The sequence below is a fragment of the Herpailurus yagouaroundi genome, unplaced genomic scaffold (genome assembly GCF_014898765.1).
Source record: "Herpailurus yagouaroundi ecotype Mexico unplaced genomic scaffold, PumYag 221, whole genome shotgun sequence".
In the NCBI taxonomy this organism is placed as follows: Eukaryota; Metazoa; Chordata; class Mammalia; order Carnivora; family Felidae; genus Herpailurus; species Herpailurus yagouaroundi.
The window spans coordinates 15,282,443-15,307,047 of record NW_024412452.1 but is presented as its reverse complement, the minus strand read 5'-3'; the positions used below and the strand labels follow the sequence as shown (position 1 = coordinate 15,307,047).

The 24,605-nt window shown below is 41.6% G+C and overlaps 1 long non-coding RNA gene across 1 annotated transcript in view; it reads right to left on the bottom strand.

Annotated features, from left to right (window-relative positions):
* The window catches only part of LOC121019084 (uncharacterized), a 266,048-nt gene that overhangs the window by 21,112 nt on the left and 220,331 nt on the right, over nucleotides 1-24,605 (bottom strand). Inside the window, exon 2 of the long non-coding RNA XR_005785438.1 lies at nucleotides 13,923-13,976. This is a non-coding gene — a long non-coding RNA (uncharacterized LOC121019084). The remainder of the gene's footprint in view (nucleotides 1-13,922; nucleotides 13,977-24,605) is intronic.

Sequence of the window (24,605 nt, the reverse complement as noted above, 5' to 3'; positions counted from 1 at the left end):
GAGTAATAAGACAAAAGAAAAAGCAAATTCATGCTAACCTACCTTTCTGCAACAGAACATAAAAACTTAGCACCAAGGCATTGACAGTCAAAGCAAAACGAGCAGGACTGGGAGTGGCTTTCCTTTTCCAACGTACGAAAGATGTCAGCGGGAGAAAGTCTTTCCCTAACTCTAAATTCTGGAAGAGATTTTTCACAGAAGTCTTCACATGACTGACTTTGAACAACACAGTAGTCTCCATAAAAGGTTTTCTAAAAAATGACCACTTGTTACCAGTTACCTGCCCTACTGAGAGGGACTCTCAGTTTGGAAACTCAATTTAAAAAAAGAAGTTTGCCTTTTGCAGTAAAAAACTTGGTAACTCTATCTTACTATAATTATAATAGACTCATTATATCTTACTGTAATTTATATTTTCAATAACGATGAATTTACACAATACAAGTTTATAAAGAATTTATTTTGTTTGTTGTAATTAGCTAAGACATATTGAATTCTCATTATGAGCCAGGCAAGTGCTAAGCCCTTTATCTGTATTGGCTCATTTAATCCTCCACAGAACCCTATGATACAGGGATTATTATTTCACTCATTTAAACATGAGAAAATTGAGACTTAAGGAGGTAAAGAATCCTGCCCAAGGTTATACCACTTGCAAGTCATTGTGGAGTCTGAACTTGAAGCCAGCACAAGGTTATCTGCCAGACACCTTGCCACTTTGCAAACCCTCCTCATACACTTTCAGACAGACTTGATAAGGACTTCAACCATCAAATGAACGCCAAAGTGTATTGGATTTGTTGAGAAAAGCAAGTTGCCAGCCAACACAGAGTCTATATTGTACACTGAGAATTTATTAGAAGTAAATTTATGGAAAAAGAAAGGAGTATCATTTCTGGTCTTCCGGTGGCCAAGACTGGACAACCAATCAGAGCACCTTAGGAGAGTGTGAACACTTCACTTGAAAGTTGGGTCAAAAGCCCACTGGACTTCTACTTTGCTTCCCTAGAAAGTCAAGTAGACCCTCTCATGTTATAAGGCTCTCTTCCAGAGCCAGAGCCCTGTGTTAAGATGTTTGATCTTTACTTCGTGGTCCTTGCCCACGTGTGCTCATGTCAACAAGCTGGCAAGCATCATTCTGCCTCACTAGACAGCAGTGTGCTGGGTATGTTCTTAACCTCCAGCAAACATGAGATCATTTTAATTGATTCTCAGTCTCAATTTCCTTAACCAAAAAATGAGAAATCGTCATGAATGACAATAGATCGTGGTTCTTGAAAATTCTAAAATTATGATTCTCTGATTCAGTCCTTTCCCCCAGGAAATTTAACAAGGTTTTATGTATTTCTTTTCCCCAAATCAAAACAAAAGATAATTTTATACAGGAACACCCTAAGGTCAAATATTTCTCTTCTCTTGCCTTCTGTTATTAAGACTTATTTTGACAAAAGGATTAAGTGCAAAGACTCTGGGTACCACCCACTTAGAGTTGTGTGTCTTGGCAAGTTATTTAATCTTAATGCCTCAGTTTATTCATCTGTAAAGTAAATATAATAATAAAATCTACTGTGTAAGGTTATTATGATCTTTCAAGTGAGCTAGTAGCATAATGTGGCTAGAGTCGTGCTGACAAACTATAAATGCTCAGTAAATGATAGCCCTTAGCCACCTTCTCAGACTCAACCCCGCTTCCATTCTTCTCAAGACATTATGCATATTATATACATTTTCCCGTCTCCCATCCTTTAGAGCTGTAGCTTATCCAAACCTGACATACAGATCATTCCCTTCCACATCCACAGCCCACCAAGCCATCTCTCTTCAGCCATTCCAACAGTAACTGGAAGAAAATATATTTGTGAGACTTTCCCAAATATTAGGGATTTGGATAGATAACTCCTCTGAGTTTTAAATTCACCACTTCTATTCCATCCCCTTACTTACTTGCAAATACATTGACCCTTCATACGTGTTGTATGGCACTCATTTCAGAAGGTACCTATTTGCATATAGGGTTTGAGGCCAGTGCAAGAGTAGATTGTCTTCCTTTTTGGCAGACTTCAGTTTTTATTTGCATTTATGAGAACATCAGACAACTCAATACATCAAACTGTGACTAAAACTATAGTATGTGCTTATCTTGAATCAGAGAAAAAAGTCATAAATTTTATCTGAACAAGGAGCAAAACCTGTTGTGTCTATTATTCCATCATTCAGAGTACGGTCTTTGAAATGCAGAAGTCAACTTTGACTTTTCTATCTTACTCCCTGGATCTAATCATGTTATGTCCCATTAAACTCTTCCTTCCTAAATTTCTCTTTGAGATGCACACAGAGTATGGCATATGCTTCTCTCCTAGTCTCTCTCACAGTCTATTATCCATTAAAGTTATTTACGCATATGCCTGTTTTCCACACTAAGTCCTTAGATTGGGAGGCCATGGAGCCTGATTTGTCTTTGTATCTCTAGCAGCATCCAGCATGCAAGGTCTGCAGTATCCTGTACTTCCCTTCTACACACACACGCAGACACACACACACACACACACACACACACACACACACACACACAAACACAGTGATGGTTTACTCTTCTATGTTTCTTTATTCCTATACCTTTTGCTCCAAATGCCCTCACCTCTTATCCCCTCTACATGATAAAACTCTTCTCACCTTTCAATCCCAACAACACCTATTCCCCACTCGTAACTCTCTGCAGGGCTCCACAGTCTATATGATAGTATGGTGAGTATCTCATGTACTAGAGTTCTTCCATACTCTCTGTCTTCCCTTCCTGATTGCAAAGTCCTTGAGGGACAAACCATATCTCCTACATCTTTCTATCCCTATGGCACCTGTCATAGATCTTCACTCAGTGGATGCTCAAAAATATTTGTGAAGTTGAACTAACTTGAATGCTTAGGACCAGCTTTAAGAGTAAAAACTCTCTTTAAGCAATTACCCTGAAGTTCTCAGATAACTTGCCAGAAGAGTACTAAGTGCAATTTGCCTATTCATTCGTATATGTCACCCTAAGGTTCTGACACATGAAATTGAGTTGAAGACAAAGCATGAGCATCAATCGACAGCAAATCTGTTCCAAGAAATCCAATTCCATGTGGGTTGCATGGCCCAGTGGCAAAGTGAGAGAAGAAGGAAAAAGACCAAGGCTAACACTCATATAAATTCAAAAGCAGCAGCTTAAGAAATACCACAAAATGAGCCACAAGTCAGTTTCCAGTAAATAATCATCAACCCTGCTAGGAGGAGGCCAAGATTGTACTCCATGGCAGGGCATCAAAGGGACTCAGATGTCCCGAAGGATACGTGTTGTGTGTCTTCATTGATGACACAGGCCTTCCTGGAGCAATGGCCTCTCTAGCCCACAGGTAACTTCAACTCTCACTTCTGAAAGGTCTTCAGGAAGAAGGGCATGACTCATTACCCAGAAATAGAAGCTGCTCCCCTTGTCTCCAAAGCATGGTATTAACCTTCCATTTTAGTGTGCACTACAATTTAAAAAATCTCCCTCAAAGGCATTTAACAGCTGGACAGATTCTTTACTCAAATGAAATGAAAAGGTTGTGTGAAGTCTTCGGATGGAATTTCCATCTCTTCCCTTTTTGTTTTATTAGATTAAAATGGTTTCAGTGTTTTTAGACAGGGTTCCTCTTAAGAAGATGCAAATTTATACCATCTTTCTGCATTCTTAGGATCACATGCTCTGCTTAAAATCCACACTCCACTTCAGTTACACACAAGTAATTCTTCCTGACCTAGATGGAATGGAATACTTATAGCAAATTGAGAATACAGATCAGCCTGAAAGCCAAGGAAAGAAAGCTAATGGTCTGCATGTCATTCCCACATACAAGATTCTTGGGGACTTTTTTTTTTTTTAATTGTGCCTCTTTTTAAAAGGAAAAATAAGCTGTTCTTTCATTTCTTATTACAGTCTAGGAAAGATCAACACCTAAAGGGAGAGATTGCAATATTGAGAGACACATGTGGAAATCGCTTCCATGCTGGCAATTTCCTGAACTGCTTTCAAAAGCCCTTTTTTGGCTTAAAGAGTCCATAGAGCCCTTTTAAGATTTTATACAAAGAAACTGATCAGTTTCATAATGTTGTGATGAAATTAGAGCCCATAGTGCTTAGCTGGAATGACTTTACACACAGTAGCCATCCTTCTCTGAGGGATGGGATGTAATTGTCTGGAGGAAAATCACCCCTCCAGAGGATTTAAAACAAGGCAGAAAGGGCACAGAGTAAGGACAGAGGCTTGCACCTCATTTGCAGTAATTTGAAGGTTTAAAGAACATATTCTGACTCCCTGATTGTGAGTCCTGTTTGATCCCTATACTCAGGGAAGTAATTTCAGTGAAGGAACGTCTGGTTTTCTCGCCTCTTATTTAATGGGAGCTAAATGCATTTGTATTCCCTGTATCCTGGAAGTTGTGTGGCCGAGGAGTCAATGCATGATGAATCCTGGATTTCCATGTAATTCTACATTTGTCAAAACTGCTCATACTTTTCCCAATCCCAGAACTTTCTAGACCTGATGGCCAATACATCCCACATCTGTTCTCTGGTTATAGAAAATCAAGTACAAATAGAAATAGTTAGACTTTTCTCCATTCAGAGGCTGGGTCTCCTTACCTACAATTGCCCTCTGGTATGGAGAAGAAACACATTTTTGTTTTGGTGACTGTTACCAGTTCCCTTCACTTAGAGTGACCAGCATTAAGCATTTTTGCTCATCTGTGAGGAACTTCCTTCTGAATGCATGAAAAAAGATAGGAATCTCTGGGGCACCTGGGTGGCTCAGTTGGTTAAGCGCCCGACTTTGTCTCAGGTCGTGATCTCATGGTTTGTGAGTTTCGACCCTGCATCAAGCTCTCTGCTATCAGCACAGAGCCCACTTCAGATCTTCTGTCTGTCTCTCTCTCTCTCTCTCTCTCTCTGCCCCTCTCCTGCTCGTGGTCTAACTCTTTCCTGCTCGTGGTCTCTCTCTTTCCCTCTCTTTCAAAAATAAATAAACATTTTAAAAAATATAGGAATTTCTGTCAAAAGGGTGACATGTGCATTAGCCATTGAGACTTTCAAGTCTCATGAAGTAAGTCATGGCCGCATATGACCTTCATAGGCCTTGGGGACACTTTTGCCTTCCTCCATAAACAAAAACTATTAAGGGTTGTATTTTACAACTGCATTGTTATAAAATGCATTTATTAATATTATGTATTTTAAAACTTCCTTCACTCTAAAAGTTTACCTTTTTCCTTCTGGCATAGAAAGAAACTAAGACATTTTCATGGGTCTTTAAAAGTATCATGCACCCTAGGCTCTGTATGTACTGTGTCTACTGGGTAAGTCAGACCTGATAGCTACCACTTGGATGGTTCTGATTCTCAAATCCTATCCCTGGGTTTGGCTGAGGGGCCTTGACTTTTGGTGGAAGATAACAGGATTTGGACTTCCTAACCTCTATTAATCTCATTGACTCTTCCCCTAACCCGGTGGAATGGGCATTATTATACCTATTATCCACAAACGCAGAGATTTTTAAGTGATGTCCCAAATTGCCTCATCTGGTAATTGACAGCATTTCTTGGGAAAGGGAAGGGAACGAAGGAGGACAAAGAATTATCTATTACCCACTATTAGATGTTTCACGCACAATCCACCATTTGACATCCGCAAGCCCTGTGGAGAGACACCTGAATCACCCACCCAAGCCAGTCAGCTGATGGAGAGTGTGGACAGGAAGGAGGGCAAAGGTGTCCCTAGGAAAAGTCAGAAACACCTAAAGTCAGAAAAAGTCCAAAGGGTAGGAGCAAAATGCTCAGGCCTTCAAGACTGTCAAAAAATGCAGTGAAACAGGAGCCTGAGGGAAACAAGAAAGGTGATGACCTGTTGCTGCAAACAGGGCAGCATGTCCAAGGCCCATGACCACCCTACTTGTCATAAAGGTACAAAGGGGAAGTTAGATATCACTCCTATTTTGCAGCTGAGGAAACTGAGGCACAAAGTGCTTAGGTAGTCTCAGGTCACACAGCCAAGAAGGAGCAAAACTTCATTTGACCCCTAAGGCCATGTTCACTCACAGAAAAGACATCTTTATAGAGGCCAGTCTCCATTCTGAACTTGCCAATGGCAGCCTAAGAAGATATTCCATTCTTTGGCATTTTCATCCTGAGCAAGCCATTGCCTAAAAACTTGCCAGCTTGGCTTCTACCCATTTGAAGGATTATGTACATCCCCAATATAATGCTTGTGTATCAAACTCCTACAGAAAGCATGCCACAGCATAGGTCTTGCCAACATTCTATGCTCAATGCATACACAGAAGCTATGGAGAAAGGTACATTTTCCCCTTTACATCTTTTCAAAGAAAAACTTGGGAGAAAATGGAGTCCTAAAGAGGCAGAGAAACCTGACCATTCAGTCTGTAGTAAAGAGAGAAAAGGAGCCTAGGGCATTTTAAGTCATCTATGTATTATGTGTTTGACATTTCCCAATCAATGGAGGCCCTTGGGGTCCCCATTTCTGTCGAAGGAACTAGCTCTAATACCAGCTGCAGGGAAACTATCTGAATGAGAGTCCATTTCAGCTGCCTCCCTCCAGCCACCTTTTCTGAGTCCTAGTGGCTTGCTGCCTGCTCACAGCACAAAAAAAGGGGTGGGGGATGGACTGCAGGAGTGGTGATTAGGACAGGCTGGCCAGAGAGGACAGCCATGCAGAGCCATCGCACAAAAACGAACCATATAAGGTCTCTTCCATTCCTGCCAACAACCGAGTTCAGTAATGAAATCCAGTTCGCTGGGTTTGTTTCCTAAAAATCTTTATTACTTTTATAGAACTTAAAAAATGCATTTCACCAAAATCTACATCCACCCTACACCTATTCATTTATGCAGTTTTCCTAAGGGTCGCATACATGCCTGCAGTGACTTTCATGAGAATTTCATAACCATCCAGGAATGTATCACCTGATTAATTCAATCATCTAACGTGCAAACCCAAGCAGCAAGAGGCCTTTTATCAAATGTCTACACACTAACTCAGCTAACATGCTAAATGATCTAGCTTAATCACTTGAGAGCTAGGTCACATTTGTAAATGCACAAATATATTTTTCACAAATCAAACAATTTCCTGGAGCCTGGTTAGAACTTTCCTTAAGAGCCAAAAGAAGACACAAAGCAGACACCCAGCTGCTTTCAGGAGGAGAAGTGGGTTCCAGTCTGTGTGAAAGGGCTCCTTTTCTGGCTGTGATTGCTCATTGAATGGGGTTTCGGTAGGAAGTGAAGAGGAGAACCTGCACTGCCACTACGATGCTAATGATGAGAGTTTCGGTGCATCCTCCCCGAAGACCCCCCACAAGACTTTACCAAGTTTGTCCTGGCTTAGTCCCCTGTCGCCATGAAGGACAGAACCTAAGTGGCCCCACAAACCAGACTTTACAGCTCCCCTAAAACCTGATGTTCATTTACTTAAGCATTTATTATACATCTGCTAGCATATGTAGATCTCGGCTCTGGCATTTGATCACAAATACAGGCTGGGAACACTTAACAGCACTAACATCCACATAAAATAGTGTGGAGTCCACCGCCACTAAGAAGATCTGTATACAGTCTTCTCAAGGCAGTTTGCCCACATATGCTCCGCACTCCTGACACTGTGTTTACTAGATGTTCAACTTGGGACCCAAATTCTAAAGGCCATCCAATGCCACATTCACATTTGAGAAGAAAAGTTTGTGTGTGGGTGTAAGCGTGTGTGTGTATCTGCACTCATGAATTTTTGGGGAATGAGGGGGAATGGAAGTCATAGTTGACAACATATGAAACCTTTAGATGTGTCACAGCTGCTCCAACTGGCATTCATCCCCTGAGCAAGGAATTCTAGAACATCACATTTGTAAGGAGTCCGTTTTCACAGTGCACTTCAGCATCTCAGAATGCTCTCTTGGAGAGCAAAGTCAATCCTAGGTCACCATTTCAATGTAGTTTCCTTTGTACTAAATCCTACTTTCAAGAAAATTCTTGCCATGGTTCACTGGTGTTTAACCTATCATATAATATCCAGGTTTACTGTGTTAGAAGAAGCAGAACAGTATTAAGCTTTTCCCACAAGCCTGTGATTGCATTTGACCTAGTAACCTGTATTAGATTAACATTTATTCTACAACCGCACAGCAAGCCTTGCACCTTGGTGAGCTGCAGTTTATAGAGGACACTAACCATTTTTACAAGTGGAGCAGGAAAAGGGAATTGAATCTGAGGGAGTAATTCCAAGCAAGTATGTTGCTGCAGCAGTTAAATTGTTTATACGAGGAGTAGGGGAATTACTTCTGACTGACCTCTCTTTTTATCTGCTTAAAAGACAAAGTGCAGGTCTCCATCGCTGGGGCAAACTCTGGGGAATGCAGCCTTAAAATGTATGGGAGCCATAAGTCTCCGCCAATCCACCAATAAGGAGCAGCTTCAAAGGCAAAGCAGAGCAGGAATGTAAACAAAGTAGAGTCACTGGAATGAGGACATTTTAACAGTAGCCAGGGTTCAAATGTCCTCCCATAACCCCCGCGGCAGACCCTCCAGGTCAGGTGGGACAGAAGTGAAACACAAGTTCAGAATGAGAACAGGCTTTTCCATCACGGATATTTTGATGGAATGGCCTCTTGATTTTCCTTGGCCACAGCTCAGTGTGCGGCGGATTCATTAAGGAACAAGTCAGGCTTTGAGGGAGGCTGAGAATGGCAATAAGGGATCGGTGGAGGCATCTGTTTGGGACTAAAAAAATAAAAAATAATTTTTTTTAAAGGCTGAATCCATGAGGAAGCAATTACCAGGAAATCAAAATCAGAACTGTCTGAGCATCCACCCAACATAACAATGGGAGGAGGTCACCCTACATTATACAGTATCATGTAATGAAATCCAATTTATTCTTTCAGTGAATGCCAGATTCACCAACAGGTCCGCAGTGATGGCTGGGGAGTGTCCCTCCTAATGGAGTCTGAGGGGAAGCTGTATCTAAATGATAGACCCCTCCAAGAAAGTCCAATTGTTCCTTGAAATGAAGCAAGCAACACAGCAATAGAAAAGAGCAAGAGCAATGTCCTTACACTTGAAAATCACACAAAAAGAGTGTTAATGTACTTCTCTTCACATCCATGCAGCCATATTCCCTCCCACAGAACAAGATGTGATATGATTATTTCACAATTTCAGCATTTCTTTGTCTCCTTCACTTGGTCACTATGTCTCTTAATTTGTGATGGAATCCTCCAGAAGTTTCTGGGTACTCATTAGAATCGCCTTTAAAAAGTAGCTTATTGGGGCACCTGGGTGGCGCAGTCGGTTAAGCGTCCGACTTCAGCCAGGTCACGATCTCGTGGTCCGTGAGTTCGAGCCCCGCGTCGGGCTCTGGGCTGATAGCTCAGAGCCTGGAGCCTGTTTCTGATTCTGTGTCTCCCTCTCTCTCTGCCCCTCCCCCGTTCATGCTCTGTCTCTCTCTGTCCCAAAAAAATAAATAAACGTTAAAAAAAAAATTTTTTTTTTTAAAAAGTAGCTTATTAAAAATACAATTACCCAGCCTCCTGTCCAGACACTGAATCAGAGATAACTGGCATGAGGCACCATCTTCTCTAGGATTAACCACTTCCCTCAGTGATTCTGATGAACCCTCTCGACCAAGGTCCAATGTTCTAGAACACACAGAATGTGAAAAAGTTTCCAAATGAGGGTCTGTTAAAGAGATATCAACCAGAGCTTGGTCACAGCTATTTAGACTCAGCAGCACAGCAAAAGCTGACCCTGTTCTATTTGGGAATCAGCTCAATTAAAGGTTGATGGAAGATTCGCTCCTACACCACAATCAATAGGTGCAATTCTGCAGCTGTCAATGTCACGTGGTAACTTGGCTCTGGGGCTGCCAACCCTCCATGATTTTCCTTCCCATTGTCTGTGGAGGGAGGTGGAAGCTGAAGATTTAGTGTGTAAATCTAGTGTGTAAATTTAGTGTGTCACTCCTTGGGCACCCTCGCCTCCTAAATTTGGGATCTGGCGGGCCTTTGTAAGCTATTTCATTCAGAACAACAGGAAGGTATTTCTTGACTTCTCTTAAAAAAAGCATGAATAACTTCTATAGCCAGACAACCCAGGGAGGCTGTGTGTTGTTTTGTTTTGTTTTGTTTTGTTTTGTTTTGTTTTGTTTTGTTTTGTTTTTTGAGGAGCAAGAGTAAGGATAGGTAGTGGGGTTGACGGAAGGAGACAAGAGAGAAACAAACAAGGTGTACCTGGGAATTTTAAAAATCAGCAATGAGTGAGTTGTCAGGTGGGGATAAGAGTGGAATCTGCCCTCGGGATGCCACTTACCAACAGGCCTGAACACAGAGAGAAAACTGTCCAGCTGAAGCAATGCCTGTCAATAAGATGATCACTAGGATGAAAAATCAGTGTGTGCAAATGCCCTACTTTTAAGCCCCTCTACTCAAGTAGGCAAACAGGGAAGATTCCAGACAGCCCAAGGAGACAGCTAAATGTGAAGGATGTAATGTGATCCCCATTCTTTCCCTCACCTGCTGCTACAGATCCTTAGCCTCATTCTCCCACCTCGGGTGTTCAGAGCAAGAAAAGGAGAGAAAAGAAGGTGCTTCTTAAGAGACAGATAATCCTGCAGCCAGCAGGCTAAGGGGCTCTTTCACCCACATTCATCTTAATCCCAGGCATTAATTCTATAGGTAACCTTACTCCTGTTAGCTTACCCTTGGGGGGAAAAATGTGAGGGTGGCGGTAAAAAAACATGAACATTGATGGTAGCTTTTAAACACAAATCTCTACAGCTACGTCATTTCAAAGTCATGGTAACAATGAAGTACACATATGTGCCACAAACAGGTAATATAGGTAAATGTTCATGCACACCTGTATTTGCACATACAATCTTTTACCCAGCTATATCCATCCATACATAATTATGAGGCAGGTTAAGTGATAATGGTGGTATGACAATGAAGTGCAGAATATCTCAGATTCAAACTGGAAAACACTTTACAGATTACTTTCCTCAAGCCCTTCATTTTACAGAAGAGGAAACTGAGCCTCAAGAAGCAGGAAGAAATTTGCCCAAGGCTGCACACTACCCCCTAGCAATGGAGTCTGGGCTGGACCCCTCTCCTTTCTCTCTGTCTGGTGTTCTTTCCATGTACCACACTGACTCCACAAGGAAAAGGGATGGAAAACATGGACTCTAATGTCATACTGTCAGTATCAGGGTGAGTCATAAAGCATCCAGAGGAGCCTCTCTATATGGTGTGCAGAATTTCAAGTTGTCTGCTGTGTATAATGTGTCCATTTAGCCAGAGTCTCTAGTATTAATTACCTCTGTGAGATACAATATGGCATCATGCAGCTTTGGAATCTGTACCCTTCATTAACCGTTTCCCCATTAACCTTGACTGGAATCACATTCCCACTCTAACCGGTAAGATGTGTTCTATTTGTAAGCACTCCCATTTTCTCTTTGAAACCATTCTCATATTCTTATTTCATTGTAAATGGTCCTACTTGCAATAAAGTGCCATTGAACGTATTTACTATTTGCTGCTTAATTTTGTCCTCTTGGAAGGAGACCGATGTCAGTTCCAACAGTAGTTAATATACCTTTGAGCACACACTGTGACCTTTCTCCTGCTCATGCCTGACTTCATTCTCAGATCTCATTAAACAGCAGAAATTATCTTCAGAAAGAGCAAAACCAGAAATGTGCAGGTTTTGTGCTCAGCTATAGAGAAGAATTTGATTTAAATGGCCCCACAATGGCACGCATGTAGAAAATAAAAGAGGATGAAACTTCCAGCTAAAATGGACTATTCTCTCAACAAGCTAGACAGTATTACACACACTTACCTGGAAATAAAGAGGATTTGAATTATTTTGTGTACCTGAGTGCCCTAACACGTGTGTTGCAATATGGGAAGCCGCCTCTCAATATACAAGCTTGTTACTAGGTGTTCTGAGGTAGGAATGAGCCTCTGGGAATAATCAACCCACTAAAAAAATCCTGAGGGAGTCAGGCAGAGGAAAGGCAATTTTTTTTTTTTTTTTTTTGATGAGTAGAGGAAGAAGGTTATAGGTTAGAAAAGAATAAGGAATTGAGTCAGATCTCAAGAAAATCAGATCCAGGTAAGACATTGCAGAGTCCCTGAATCTGTGGTTCCCCAAACACCAGCAGTGGGAAAAGGTAACTCTAAGAGCAAACAATGAAAACCTAAGATGGAGGTGAGTTGGGAGAGGGAGTAGGCCAAAGAAAAGTTTACCTACAGCCAACCTTGCCCTTGGACATAGACTCCGTGCTAAGAGCAGAGGATAGGGCCAGAAATTTGTCCCCAGAGTAATTAAGTCTCAAGCTCTTCCAAGCCTCAGACTGACTGAATTCTCTCCACCATGAACCCTGCTACCCCTTTGGTGACTTCAACATAGATGATTCTTCCAAGCCTCAGCCCTCTCAATTCCTTGACCTCTGGCTGCTAAGGATCATTTCCTCCTATCCACCCATGCTTATACCTAGACTACTGATTCTCAGCACTGGCCATACATCTGAATTATCTGAGATAGTTTTTTTAAATTACAATTCCCAGGTCCCACACCAGACCAATTACAGTCAGAATCTCTAGAGCTGAAGCCAGTCACCAGTATTTTTTTACAAGCTCCCCTGGAAATTCTGATTAAAGGCTGGGGCTGAGAACCAATGACCTGAATATTGTTATTAGCAACAACTGCATCAGTCACAAATTCTCTATTTTAAGCTCTCTATTCTCTGAGGATAGTCCCCAATTTCTCACTCACTCATTCTAGTACCCCAAACCCCAAATTCCTTGACTCCAGAGGGATTTCCCAACAACAGATTCTTCCACTTTTTGGATCTATCTGCCCTGCTCATGCCCTCATTTCTCTTTACTTAGCTTAGAGACCTCTTTTCATTATCTCTCCCTTGCACATACCCACAAATACCATGTTCCTTTCTCCTCTGCTAGGCTTGCCTGACCACACACACCCAAATCCAGGTTTGCATCAGTCAGGAATTCACCAGGAACAAAGAGAAGGCAAATGAAGAGAATTTCATAGCATGGCTATTTTCAAAAGTATAGGCAAGTGAAGGGAAAACAATAAGTAATGAGGAAGCACCCAAGGCCAACAGCAGGCAGAAACAGTTACCAGCTCTAGACTTGAAGAAATGAGGAGAAGGGGTGGTTTCTGGGACCTAAAAAGAGCTACAGCTACGAGAGGGTTGCTAGATAGGAGCTGGGACCTTCACAGAGGGAATTCGCCATGCCTGCCAGGAGCCAATAGGGAGCGAGTGGGAGTACCTCACTGCCTCCTGCCTTCCAATCTGTTTCCTGTGCCTGCCATCAGCCAAAATCCAGAGACCAAGGAATCCATGGAGTCATTCATAAATGGCAGCCTCCTAGATGAATATTTGCCCGCCTCTCAGAAAAAAAAAATACTAATAGTGGCAGTATCAATTAATACCATTAGACCAGGGGCTACCAGGCTTCTCCTTCTGGACACTATACCTCTCGGCCTTGGCCATTTACTTCTATGATGAAAATGTGTTTGCAGAAGTCCAACTAGTAGCATGGTGATTCATACTTCGTTAAACACCCAGCAGAATCAGCCAGTTGTACCCCCCAATATTCATGCTTCTACTACTTTTTGAAATAGAGCCAACTATTTGTATCTGGGCACATGACATAGAAGAAAGACTGCATTTTCAGTCTTTCTTCCCTGAAGCTATACATGGCCATGTAACCAAACTCTAGACAAGACCATGTGAATGGAAGTGACGCATTCACTTCCAGGCTGTGGTCCTAAATGATCAACACCCCTTCCCTCTTTCCTCCATCCACTTACCTGGATCATGGATGTAGGGGAGCCATTTAGGATCATTCATATAAGGGCAACACCCTAAAGATGGAGGGAAAAAAATAGAAAGTGTTAGGTCTTTGGACAATCTTGTGAAACAGAGCTCCACACCAGCCCTGACCCTCCTGCTTCCAGACTATTACATGAGAGAAAAATAAAGTCTGTCTTATTTAAGCCACTTTTGTTTAGAATCTCTATATTATGTAGGTGAACATTTATCCTAACTAATCCAATAACCAAGATCAAATCAGAAGAGCAGCCACCTCAACCTAACTAGTCCTCCAGACAAAAAAACTCAGTCCTAAAATCAGTCATCTCGGTGGGTGAATATAGTCCCAAGGCAACTCCTGGAACCTACTACCTTCTAGCAATCAAAACCTAACCCTTACTTCTCATCTTAAGGGGGGGAGCCACTGAAAAAGTCAGGTGCAGACAAACGTGCAACCCTAGCTCCCCCTCTGTTCTGTCTCTGAACACTCTACAGGCACCACTGGGGCTATCTACTTCCAGAGCCAGTAGTCACGGCCAGGCCACAATACCCCACACTCAGGGAGGGCCTTGGAATATGCTAAGCTCTGGTGAGGAGACTTCTAAAGGTGGCGGCTGAAACAAACTAGGGTCCCTGCTTCCAACTATGCACATCCGCTATGCAGGCTGCAAAATGGCCATATCACTTCCCCACACTTCATATACCCACCCAACCCCAACCCCAGTCCCAGGCCCTACTCCTCCCGCACATTCTATCAGATACTGCCTCCAGATAAGATCTGTTTCAGAGAGGAGGTGACCAGGGAAATGCAATACATTTTAATGGAATTTTAGCAAGTTTCAAAGTAATTATAATATGCCTTATAAAATAAGGCTTATAAATATGCCTTATAAAAATAATATTTAAAAAACCTTTGTAGCCATCTTTGATAATTTCCTATACATACCATGTAGTTTTCACAGGCCTATTCATTTGTTCAATTGAAATTTCAACCAGATGCAATGCCCCAGAATGGGTGTAGGTATGTACCTAGACACTCAATCATTCTGTCAAAAAGGTAAAAGAAAGCTCCCAGGCTGAACATAAAGACTGGTGATCAGCCACCCTTCTATGCCCTGACTTACCCCTCCCTGAACCCTGTTCACACCCACCTTGGAAGATTAGAGGAAGTTAGAGCTGCAAGAAATTTTGCTGGGTTTCCTTGCAGCAATGGTATCCTTAATGAAAATGAGATTTCATGTGGAATCTTCATGTTTGAGACAAATAGGAGCAGAAATTCACTAGAATATACTTATTTCATGAGTTCATATACGCCATGTATATGTAGTATAAAGTATATTGCTGACCACTCTGAGACTGATTTGGTGAATATAAAAATTTGGAATAATTACAATTGTATATAATCCTCAGTATCCAATTTATTATTTCATTTTGGTTTACTCGCACAGTATTTAGAAAATACGGATTCTGGTTAAGTAGTTGCAAGTGGCAATAGTTTTGTATTGCTTTGTTTTAGAACAACCTGCCCTTACAGCCTGGGTTTCTGTCCAACTAAATTCATCCAGAAGCTTGCAAGAAAAGTAGTAGGAAGTATCTGTTTCAAAGTTGAATTGTTAGTAACACCTAATAAATTCTTGCATTTCTAATCATAAAGTCAAAAAGGAAACATTCATTCTGGCTCTAAAGTGATGATTTCAAGATGTGAGAGAGTCAGTTGTGGGTGCACAGACAAGTTTTATGCCATGAGGAGAACAAATGCAAATAAGCTTGATGTAGCACTTAACTGAGCAGGTGCAAATGTACTGTGTTCACAAACGCACTTGTGTAATTTTCTATCAGTGGAGACGTGGAGCAATCATGTCAACATTTAAGAGAGACAGACAGACAGACCAGTGCAGAATATCAATATCTCTCATCAAATATGTACATCCAGATGGCAGGATTTTATTCTGATGTTCATTCCAAGTAAGTTAACCTAGCAGCACATTTTAATATGCTGGTCTTTTTAGATATGTTAAAACGTGAAATAAAACAAGTCTGAATGTGTGTTATTTTTATTACAGTGTTTTAAAATAGTTAAAATATATTCTCCAAGGGAAAGTCAAATAAAAAGATTGCAAAACTACTAAAACTCGTCTGTGGAGTCCTCTAGGCTCCCATGGAACTGAGTCTGAGAATGATTTATGAGGTGTACATAAGACTTAGTCAAAGTGTGGTCAGGGTTGGTTTCTTCTAAAGCCTCTCTCCTTGACTTGCAGCAGGCCACCTTTTCCCTGTGTCCTCATATGGTCTTTCTTTGTGTGTCCATATCCTGATCTCTTCTACTTACAAGGATACCACTTATATTGGATTACAGCCCACCCATATAACCACATCTTACTTTAATTACCACTTTCAAGGCCCTATCTCTAAATACAGTCACATTCTGAGGTGCTGGGATTTAAGGCTTCAACATATGAATTTGGGGGATACAATTTACCCCATAACAGGCATAATGGTCAGTTGAGTTGTCAAGTTCCCTTAAGGGGTTCAGAATATGAGAACCAAGATAGCAGCACCTGTCAGACACATGATCTTTCAGTACTCCTCCTCCACCCCACTCCAGCATGATCTTGGACACTCCAAAGGAAAGGCTGAAACTACATTTAAACACCTCTTCACTTTAAATACACTGTATTTTTGTGTAGATTAGAGATGCGGAGTCACCAAAAAGACATGTAGATTTGAAAAGAAGAGGATACATTTTGGTACTTTCGGTTTTCTAAATTAGCACTCTAGGTTTAAATATGAAAACAAAACACACACAAAAAAACGTAGTTGAAGATTAAGGAGGGTGGATTTGGGAAGTTCTAAACCACCTGAATACTCACAGATTGGATAGTCTGATAATCCACATAAACTTAGATTTAGAATCTATGAAAAGTTAGGCTTTTGAAATCAGCTCTGATGAACAAAACTTAATTTCATTATTAAACAGAGCTTTTATTAGTGAATAAAAAGGACAAAGGATCCCCTTATAAAAACAGAGGGCAGTAACATATGTATAGGTAGAAAGGAATATGAATGGCTAATTTATACATAAATGGTGTTCAATATCATTCATCAATCAAATGCAAACAAGATTAAAATAAGATACTGTTTTCTATTCATCACTGACAAAAAGATTAAAATATTTAATAATATGCAGTGCTACAAAAGGTATAAGATAGAACACACAGTTGATAAAAGCAAATTGAGAAGGGAAATTTTGCAGCATTTTTCGTCTAGAATCAGCAGAAAAGCTTCTAACATTTTCTGCACTAGAGAAAGAAAAGATTTGTGCCCAAATGTTGAGATGCATCTGGTCAAGGCTCTAGAATAATAGATGTTCAAAACCCACCTCTTCTCACAAATTAGGGATTGCTGATTGACCATAAAAAAGAATCTTTAAGATGGAAGTATATTTATTTATAACATACTTCCTCTAATCTTTTAGATGTTCTTAATCCCAAGTCAGTCAAGAAGAATCTTAGCTCTCCTCATCTACAACCAAGTATGGCATTTCTTCATTTCAACCAAGTGTGGCATTTTTTCCTTTCAAATTCTACCAGAACAAACTTACCCCCCACCCCTGACTCACAACAGCCCATTTTAAATTTATTTTTTTTTCAACGTTTTTTATTCATTTTTGGGACAGAGAGAGACAGAGCATGAATGGGGGAGGGGCAGAGAGAGAGGGAGACACAGAATCGGAAACAGGCTCCAGGCTCTGAGACATCAGCCCAGAGCCGGACGCGGGGCTCGAACTCACGGACCGCGAGATCGTGACCTGGCTGAAGTCGGACGCCTAACCGACTGCGCCACCCAGGCGCCCCAACAACAGCCCATTTTATACCACACTCAGTCTCTGCCAGTACAGCTACAGCTCATTCCCCTGCTCTACCTTAGGATGTATTTCCCTAATCCACCATTTGCATCATGTTACTTCTTGCTTAAGAACCTTCAATGACAGGAGCTCCTGGGTGGCTCAGTTGGTTAAAGTGTCTGACATCAGCTAAGATCATGATCTCATGGTCCGTGAGTTCGAGCCCTGCATCGGGCTCTGTGCTGACAGATCAGAGCCTGGAGCCTGCTTCACATTCTGTGTCCCCCCGTCTCTCTCTGAGCCTCCCCCATTCATGCTCTGTCTCTCTCTGTCTCAAAAACAAATAAACATTAAATAAAATTTTAAAAAAAGAACCTTCAATGACTACTCATTACCTATTTCATCTCTTCCAGACCTCTCAAGGGGCTTAGTAATATGGGCCCTCCAAACATTATTTCCTATTCTTTCTTTCAATACCTCTTCCAATCTAATTAGTCACATCTCACTTTTACCTAAAATCTATGCTCATGTCCACCTCTATGCCTTTGACGTTACAGTTTCTCCCACCTGTAACTCCCTCCCTCCTGCCTTCCCAAATGCTACTTGCCTTCCAATAATAATTCTAAAAAGGAATTGATTTTTACTGAGTATTATTTAGTGTTTTTTTCATGGTCCACAATTTCCCATGACAAACATCACAAACCCTTCCATTCAATCAAATATTCACTGAATTGGTTTCTCACTTGGAATCCTGTGACATGCCAAACATTCTGATAGACACTTGTGATAGAGACAGAAGTGGACTCGATGTGAACCCTGATAGATGGAGAAGTAGAAGAAAAGCACCAGAGGCAGAAGGAACAGCATGAGCAAAGGCATAGGGCCATAGGTGTGGCCTATGCAGAAAATAACATCTGATGAAGATTCGGGATGGAAATGGGTCACATGGGAGATAAATATTCTCACGTACAGTCAGTGTATATTCCTCAAGTCACTATAACAGACATGCTGATACATGTCATTAGAGGGACATATGCTCGAATTAAGTTGTGAACTCCCAGAATTAGACTCTCATAGGTTTCCTCCCATACCATCTTTCTCTGGTTTCAGTTGGGGAAGGTACTCAGATTTCCTTCAAAAATTAGTATGACTCTAAGATTTCATTAACAATAACAACAAAACACTCAGGAACTATTCATATGAGGGTTAAGGTTCAAGCAAGGCAGAACCAATCATGGGCTAGGGCTTAGAGAAGGGAGGGCAGAGCAAGGAGGCTGGTAGAGTCAGGAGTGACTAGTGCTCCAAATGAGGCATGTCCTCACTTGGGAAAGGGGCGAGCCAAGTATGGGACGGGAGGTTTTATACCACGGTGGCACCTTCATCCAGGGGGTTTCAAAACTTCATGCTGGTACTGTTGACTGGACAACTTGTCAATTCCTATACCCCTGCCCTGAATCAGGCCCTCAAAAGGCTGCTCCAACCTGCTATGGGACTTAAGTCCAGGACTTACATGATGTAGTAAGGCATAGGATGGTTAAGTGTCACTAGGTCCTATCTACCCCAGTCATCTGAACGACTGGGTGTGATTTACATTTGTATGTACATCTGCTCCCTCCAGTGCTAAAACTTGAAAATTCCAACCTGTTTTCCCAAATGGCCCAAATATGACAGTTTATAAAGCAGTCACCATGCTTTTTTTAAATTGTTTTGCCTTTAAACTTAGGTCCTATGACTTCAAAAATATCAGTTCCATCTTCCTCCCTTTTAGCTAGTCCTGATAATTTCTTTCCTACCTTAACTGTTAAAAATCACATTTTCAGGGGCGCCTGGGTGGCGCGGTCGGTTGGGCGTCCGACTTCAGCCAGGTCACGATCTCGCGCTCCGTGAGTTCGAGCCCCGCGTCGGGCTCTGGGCTGATGGCTCGGAGCCTGGAGCCTGTTTCCGATTCTGTGTCTCCCTCTCTCTCTGCCCCTCCCCCGTTCATGCTCTGTCTCTCTCTGTCCCCAAAATAAAAATAAACGTTGAAAAAAAAAATTAAAAAAAAAAATCACATTTTCAGGGTCACCAAAAGGCTCAGTAATGTGCTTCAACCACATAATTCACAGAAACGTCTGCCAAGCAGCTCAACTTTTCTACAACCCAAACAAACTCAAATTTACATTTTAGGAGAGCATTAAACTAGTAAAGAAAACATTCTCTCTACACCAAGATTTTCACCTGTTTTCTAAGGCCATGCATTCATGGTGATATGTGAATCTAGAACGTTCCTTCTCCCTTGGTTGGAAAGCTTCTCCTCAGTAGCAAACACCATTAAATATGTTTCTCAGTGGAATCAATAGAAGCATCTTGTCCACTATGTCACAAATTTCTGATATTGGAAATATTCAAACCTCGGTAACAACAAAAATTTTCCCAACTTCATACTTCCCTTTTCCTATTCTTATTCCTGGTAGCAAAAGGCAAAACAAAAACAAAATCCCACTAGAGTATTTGACTATATTTGTTTTCGACCTGAAAGCATTCTGCCAGGGACTTGTGTGTCCCCACTGTCACTATCTTTCTCCTGACCGCAGTCTGGCTTTGGAAAGTCTAGAGTGTAAAGATTAGTAGTGACAAAAAAGAAGACAGAGAAATTGCAGCATATCTGCTCAGTGTGGTCTAAGCCCTCAGCAGCTGTTGTTTGACTGGCTTTGGGTGATGGAGTGAGGGATATGGAACACAATCAATCCCTACCCCGTTGCAGCTTTTAGTGAAACTCTTTGGATAAGCAGCGACCTCCCAAAGAAACAAGTTAAACAGCAGATTGGAGACAAGCTGGAGCAGGAATGCAGCACTGCCATATTAGAGCATATTTAGGCCCCAGGGAGGAAAAAAGTTGAGAGAACATAAATTCAGAAATCCATGAGCCCTGGGACTTAGTCTCACAGTCCTCTCTCTTCACTGTCTTTGAATCACTAGCAGCTGCAACCTGCAAGACTTATTTTAAAGCTACACCTAATCCAGCACCCTTGAGATCTGGGGCTCAGAGTTTACTCTTGGAGGAATCGGAGACCTTTAGAAGGCTAAAGTAAAATAGATGATGGCTGCCCTACAGCTCTGTGGGGAAGCTGAGCACCCTGCTCTGAACTTTATTAGAGCATTCATCACACCGGTATAATTAATGTTTATATCTCTCTCCCACTGGACTATGAGCTCCCCAAGGGCAGGAATCATTTCTCATTCATCTCTCTATCCACAGTGCCTAGCTCTGTTCCTGGCACAAAGCAGACTCCCTAAAAACTTTTGCTGGTGGATGCATGGGTAGATGGGTGCATGGATAGGTAGATGGATAGATGGATGGACAGATGGGTGGACAGATGGATGGTTGGCTTTAGGAACTGATTCTGGACTTAAAAAATAAAAATTTGAAACAAACAAACAAGAACAAGGACCAAAAACAAACAAACAAAAGCCTTCTATCTCCCAATCTTTTCTTGTAAGGGAAAATCTTTGCACCATATAAAACTAAAATCTGTATTAAAGGACATTTTCTTGGATAGTTTTTTCTAACACTATTCAAATAATCTCACTCCAAATCTTTCTGCTTTCTCTTTGGAAGAAAATTACTCTGATTAATTGTCCAACACGTTCCAAATATTTCCAAACAAGATTTGAGTTATTCCTGGAAAGGCAGAAACCATTTTCCCCTCCAGCGTCATGATGGCCAACAAACATGACTCCATTTTAGGAAGAAGGGGGCAGCAAAGGGAATGGGGTAGGAGAGGGGCAATATTGAAGGTTTCACTGGTTAGTCTCTGTGCCAGTTACTATTATATCACCCCTGGCCCCATAACTCAAGAGAGTTCCCACCTGCAAGGAGAGCTCCCCAGGCTTTATCAACTCTGATTCCCCTCCCACTAGTGACTACTATCTTCCACTCTTTATTCTTTGAGAATAAAGAAAGTATAGGAAAAATCTAACCATCTTTTAAAAATCATATAAAAAAATATGAGAATGCTGAGTTAAGCCAAGATAATGATTGAACCTAGAGTAGAGTCAGAGTTATTGCTGGTTACAACTACTTGTTTCATCCCTTGTGGACACTTTTTCCCTATACCCCCTTTTTTTTCTTAAGTCTTTACCTCTTCCCTTCAGCCCATCTACTTTGTTCCTTCCCCTATGACCTAGATTTTAACCCTGCCAGTGGAACCTATGGTCCCTGTAGACCTTATTTAACCCCACTAATGGCCTGGAAAACTAAAAAGAGTTCTGACCTCTGGTCTAGACATATAAATATCCATTGCTATTTATTTCCACAGTCACTTCTCTAAAGGGTTTCTCACATTTCACTCTGGTCAGATGTATTCCATGAATCCCAAGAAACCCAAGAGATGCAAGCCCAGATGGGCCAAAATATCAACCACAGCTCCCCAAACCCTCCCCAAGCCTACCTTCATCACCTCTCAACCCTTGCACAGGGACCCTCAGGTACCATAATTTAGAGGGAAAATGTGGTTCCTATTAGAAAGAACTGTTGTCTCATGTTTTGGAAAGTTGCTTTTCCTTCCTCTTTTCTCCAAACTTCAAATTAAATCTGCAGTTTTGTAAAGGAAACTAAGCAAAGAGGAGAAGCAAGCGATGGCTTTATTATCCTGCGTGTGAGCTCACACTTCATCTGCACCACCTCACAGCGAATGGGAAGGGGACAATGGAGACATGAGGCCTAATTGCGTTTTATTGGAAACACATCTGTGCAAATTCCAAGCTGGGAACAGGTCTCCCATCTCCCCCACCAGGAAAATGGGAAAGGAACTCCCAGTGGCCTCGTTTAAACTTTACGTGTATCTTAGAAAATTGTGGATCTTCTGGTAAGTAAAGTGTAGGAAACAGAATCTTAAGAGACAGCCTAGACTAATAGGAGACTGTTATTTTTATGATTTCTTAGTGTTATCTGTCTCAGATGAATAAGGCGTCCACTACTGCATCAAGGGTGACAGCTTCTCCCAACAGCTCCCACCTCAGGCCATTTTGTGTTTCTTATTTGGAGTCTGATTTATAATCAAACAACCAATAATACAGGCAGGTAGAGGGAAATTTTTGAGGTGAAAGGGAAAGCAGAATATCTTGACCTTTTCAGCAACAAACTAAATTTACATGTTATCCAGGCAGGAAACCTCTCCCAACCACTCCATGAAATCAGACTCCTACTGCACCGAGGCCAGTTCAACACTATTTAGCATTTAATTGTCCTCTAAGTACTTGGAATGTGAGTGTCTTATCTCCCCAACTCACTTAGGACAGAGACCATGTTTACATTTCCAGCAGAGAGCTTGTGGGACCCAGCACAAGGTCAATGCATGTCTGTTGATTGATGGCAAAGTGTGTCTCTTTTGACTTCTTTTAGTAAAACAAGATAGGCCAGAAATGATCAAAGCAATATATTGTATACTTATGATAAAATTCCAGTGCCCATGTTAAAAAAGAAATTTGAAGAGAAAGCTGATATTGGAATACCACAAGAGAAATTGACTATAAGGAAACTAGGTTTTTAATAGATCACATAGCCCCTTCGGCCTCTCACATTTTTGTGTTTACTTTAGACATTTGAGAATTTAATATTGTTCAGAGTTGTCACATTATTTCAGTTATGTGTCACTGGATTATAACTTGATCTCCAACTTCAGAGCCATACCTTGGAGTAAATGCATTTGGGATGGTTTGGGAACAGGATCAAGAATGCTGTAATTATATGCAAACAAATCTGAAAAGTAAAGAAAGGAGCTTCAAGTCACAAGCCTTCAGCCTTCTGATTCAGCTTCACATGTTAATGAGAAAGAAGTTCAAAACATGGTGGGGGACTTAGACCCCAAGAGACCATAGGTGGCAGCAGAGTATGGGCATAACAGGAAAGCCCAGAGGTGGATAAAGCCGCTCATTTGTAGGGCCACCACGTTTACCTCCCCATGTCACACACAGCAACCACTAAGTGGAGAGTTACGTGCAAAATACAGGGATAGACCCAAGAAAGAGCAAGGTAGGAAGCACAGTCTAAGTTTTACAATACAAGGACTAACACATTGGGGGAGACTGAGAAGAAATCAGTGTGCTGGTGGTCACGGCTTGCCAATGGTATGAAACCAGATGAGCAGAAAGATATTGTATCAGTTTGCTAGGGCCGCTATAACAAAGCACCACCAACTGAGTGCCTTAAATGGCAGAAATGCACTGCCTCACACCCTGAGGTACTGAGCTCAGGATTACAACATATCTTTTTTGAAGGGAAGGTGGTGTGTATGGAGGGGCAGAATTCAACCCATAACCAACAGGAATTAAAAAGCAAGGATCAGTGATCAGGAGGACACTGGTCTGGAGACACTGAAAAAAAAAGTCAGAAGCAGTAGAAACTAAAACCGTGATCTGGAACTATGTAAGCATTCCTTAAGTGTTCTTCCTGTCTTCAGTCTCTCCCTCCTTCCATCCACCTTCAATAATGCTGCCAGATTTCTTACTACAGATAGAGATGGTCACAGCCATCCTACACTCAGGACCACCCATGGCCACCCACTGTTGCCATTAAAGCATAGAATGTGAGGTCATTTGATGGGCCAACTGTCCTCATTTTGCACATGAGGAAGCTCGGCCCAAAGAGAATAAAAGACTCAGCCAGTCTCTCGTTTGCCAAACCAGATGTCACTCAGATCTCAACCCCTTCCCCTAGCCTGCCCTGCTCCTTGAGTCCTAATTAAAAGAAAACTCTAACCCAGATTGGAGATTGGTCAGACTCATTCAGCAAAACTAGGTGCTCACAGTGCAGAGTAAGTACACCCCCCCCTCCAACCCCCTCCCCCCCCAACCCCCT